Source organism: Leuresthes tenuis, unplaced genomic scaffold (assembly GCF_036924035.1).
Source record: "Leuresthes tenuis unplaced genomic scaffold, fLeuTen1.0.hap1 SCAF_123, whole genome shotgun sequence".
NCBI classification, from domain to species: domain Eukaryota; kingdom Metazoa; phylum Chordata; class Actinopteri; order Atheriniformes; family Atherinopsidae; genus Leuresthes; species Leuresthes tenuis.
This window is the reverse complement of record NW_027325477.1, coordinates 30382-34036: the sequence shown is the minus strand read 5'-3', so window position 1 is coordinate 34036 and position 3655 is coordinate 30382. Positions and strand designations below refer to the sequence as shown.

At 42.0% G+C, this 3655-nt stretch overlaps 1 non-coding gene across 1 annotated transcript; it reads right to left on the bottom strand.

The window, feature by feature from the left end:
• Nucleotides 1-214: 214 nt before the first annotated feature.
• On the bottom strand, nucleotides 215-328 carry LOC140287353 (U5 spliceosomal RNA). The gene has a single exon (XR_011911537.1). It is a non-coding gene; the product is annotated as a U5 spliceosomal RNA (small nuclear RNA).
• Between the last annotated feature and the right edge of the window lie 3327 nt (nucleotides 329-3655).

The following is a 3655-nucleotide window of genomic DNA, read 5'->3' as shown; positions in this document are numbered from 1 at the left end:
ATCTCTTTCAGGTGTTGCAGCCATCGAAAAGGGCCCGATTGTTCCTACTTGGTGAGCTTTGCTTGGTTGAGACGCTTGCCCCCCCCCCCCTGCTCCTCGGCTGACCAAGTAGAAACAATCTATTCGATGGCTGCCTTGTCTTGTAAGGCGACTCTACTCAGAGAAGTCACTCTGCAAAGTAGCAAGATTTCTTTTGCACAGACAGAAAGGGCTTCACCCGCAAAGGTAAAGCCTGCCAATAATAGAAACAACTCATTAGTGCTGCTCTCCACGGAAGTCTTTAGTAAAAGGCGAAAGACTTGTATGTTATGAAGAGAAACCAGAGTACGATTATCCGTCACTGCGGGAGCAGGGCATCAGGCTAGTTGGTATAGCCACCTTCCCCATGGTGAGCTTTGCTTGGTTGAGACGCTTGCCCCCCCCCCCCCCCCCCCCCCCCCCCCCCCTCCCCCCCCTTGCTCCTCGGCTGACCAAGTAGGAACAATCGGGCCCTATTCGATGGCTGCCTTGTCTTTTACTCTATGCAAAAGACAAGGCAGCAACAAAAACACCACGAGAATCCCGTATTGAGGCTTTGTTCTGACCGCTCATTCGGTGTCGCGTTTCTTTCAAGCAATTCTCCCGGTTAGCCGACACTCGGCTCGCTCCCATAGCCGTGTTAAAGTCTACTTCGCATTCACTCTCTTTTCTCAGCAGACTCTTGGGATTTTATCTATAAAATGAATTCCTTCACTCAAACTATGTTAAAACTGCTTTGTCGTTCATATTTACCATGTCTAGAAAGATTTAAACAAAAAAAACAACGTTGTACTTTGCAGTAAAAGAAAGAGCAAATCTAAAGTTTCAGGAATCCGAGAATAAGCTTACTTTCATGAGTGCTTCACGATTTCGGATTTTGCTATAAAATGAATTCCTTCACTCAAACTAAATTAAAACTGCTAAACCGCTAATCTGTTACATGTAAGGCAGATGTCAAATTCACCGAAATAGGATCTAAGGGTATTCGGCCAATCGAGCTGTAGCAGCTTCGGTAAAAGAGTGAGTTTGTGAATAAAGGTGTGCGCACACATAGTGTGCTGTACGAAAATAGGCAGGGAGCAATGCCGGCTGGGGTATATGTTCTTGTATGTTGTCTGACTGTTTGATTTGAATGTGTTGTGTAAGTGTCCTGTTAAATGTTACATGTTTGGGCTTTGACACGCTTCACTGTGGTTGTTAACTGTGTGGTGTGTCCTGAAATGTTATATGTTTGGGCTGTGTGACATGCTTAATGCTTGTCAGTAGCTACCCACTTATTCATATATAGCAACTGACAACATAAGAAGTCCGGACATACTTTGATAGTAGTTGTAGAAGTATCCTTATTGATAATAGATCACTAATTCATAGTGATAGAACAGTAGATGAACAGGTGCTTGCACATGTCTCACGAAAATAAAATGGGTGTATCATTGCTGATGGCAGAGCAATACTGCCAAACTTATGAGTTCTTGTGGCAAACTTGATTCAGTGTCTTGACGTGTATACGCTGTTTCGCTGACTTGATTGTCACAAGAAACAAAGTGTGTTTGATAAGATCCGACCATTTTATTACGGGAGGATCAGTATGTATGGATTCTGATGTGACTGATAAACCCATTCGTATCTTAAGCATAATCTAATACATGAGACAACGCCCTGGCACACGATAAAAAAAAAAAGAGAGAGAGCGGTTTTGTGTCCCCACAGTCCATAATGTAGAAAAGAGAGAAAAAAGCCTTTCTGATTTGGTGTGTGTGCTCATAGTGCAGAGTGTAGAGAAAAGAAAGCCGTTTTGGTGTCACGGGTGTTGTGACTTACACACACACATTTCTAAATTGAGAAAGGAAATTATTTTAGAGGAAGCACTAGAGTTTAGATCCCACATTTGTTGATAGGCATTCATTTATTTCTTCACTTCTGATGAAGTTTCAACAATAAACAACAAACTTTGTATTATGAGAAAGAACCAGAATCATTCTTCAGGAATCCGAAAATAAGCTCTATTTTATGAGTTATGCACGAATTCGGATTCTCCTATAAAACGAATTCCTTAACTCAAACCAAGTTAAGACTGCTTTGTCCTTCATATTTATTCATGTCTAATCAAGTTTCAACGATAAACAACGTTGTACTTTGTAGAATGAGAAAGAACTTCTTCAGCAATAAGCATCTCTCGACATATGACGAAATACAGATTTTGCTATAAAATTAATTCCTTCTATCAGCCTGACTTAAAACTGTTTGTCCTCCTTATTTATCCACTTCAAATCAAGTTTCAACAATTAAAAAAATTTGTAGTTTGAGAAAGAACAACTTAATCTTCAGCAATCAGTATAACAAGAGGTGCAAATGCCAACCATACATACCTAAAAGGTGGAGCGGAAGTATTCAGCTGCAAGTAGGTGTGAATGTTCGACCATAATTTGTAAAAAGCGGGTAAGAAAAGGTTCGAATGCCCGACTATATATTAACAAAAGCGGGAGGAGATGTCTTCGGATGAGAGTGGGTGAGAATTTCCAACCATAATCTATAAAATACGGTGAAAAAATATATGTGAATGCCTCATAGAACACTAAAAGCGGAAGTGTTCGGCTGCAAGAAGGTGTGAATGTCCGACTATATTTGGTGAAAAGCAGGTGAAGCAAGGTCTGAATGCCCAACCTTACATCATCAAAAGCGAGATCAGAGGTGTTTGGCTGCAAGAAGGCCATAGTTTGCCAAAAGCGGGTAAGGTGCGAATGACCGAGTAAATATCAACAAAAGTGGGGGCGGAGGTCTTCGGATGCAAGTGGGTGCGAATATCCCACCATACAAGTATGGTGGAGAGGAAGCTGTGAATGGCCGACCATAGTAAAAGGCGGGTGAGAGAAGGTGCGAATGTCAAACCATACATAATCAAAAGAAGGAGCGGAGGTGTTCTGCTGTAAGAAGGTGTGAATGTCCAACCATAGTTGGTAAAAAGCGGGTAAGAAAAGGTTAAAATACCCGACTGTACACAATCAATAGCGGGAGCGGAGTTGTTCGGCTACTAAAAGGTGTGAAAGTCCGACCATGGTTTGTAAAAAGCGGGTAAGAAAAGGTGCGAATGCCCGACAATGTAAGATCAAAAGAGGGAGTGGAGGTTTTCGGCTGCAAGAAGGTCTGAATGTCCAACCATAATTTGTAAAAACCGGGGAAGAAAAGGCTCGAAAGCCCGACTATACACCATCAAAAGTGGGAGCGGAGGTGTTCAGCTGCAAGACGGTCTGAATGTCCATCAATAATTGCTAGAAAACATGAAAGAAAATTTTCGAATATCAAACTGCACATGATCATAAGTGGGAGAGGAGGTGTTCAGCTGCAAGAAGGTGTGAATGTCTACCCATAATTACAGAAAAATGGGTAAGAAAAGGTGCGAATGCCTAACCATACATCATCAAAAGAGGGAGCGGAGGTGTTCCGCTGTAAGACGGTGTGAATGTCCAACCATAGATGGTAAAAAGCGGGTAAGAAAAGGTTAAATTACCCGACTGTACACAATCAAAAGAGGAAGCGGAGTTGTTCAGCTAAGAGAAGGTGTGAAAGTCCGACCTTGGTTTGTAAAAAGCGGGTAAGAAAAGGTTCGTATGCCCGAATATACACCATCAAAAGCGGA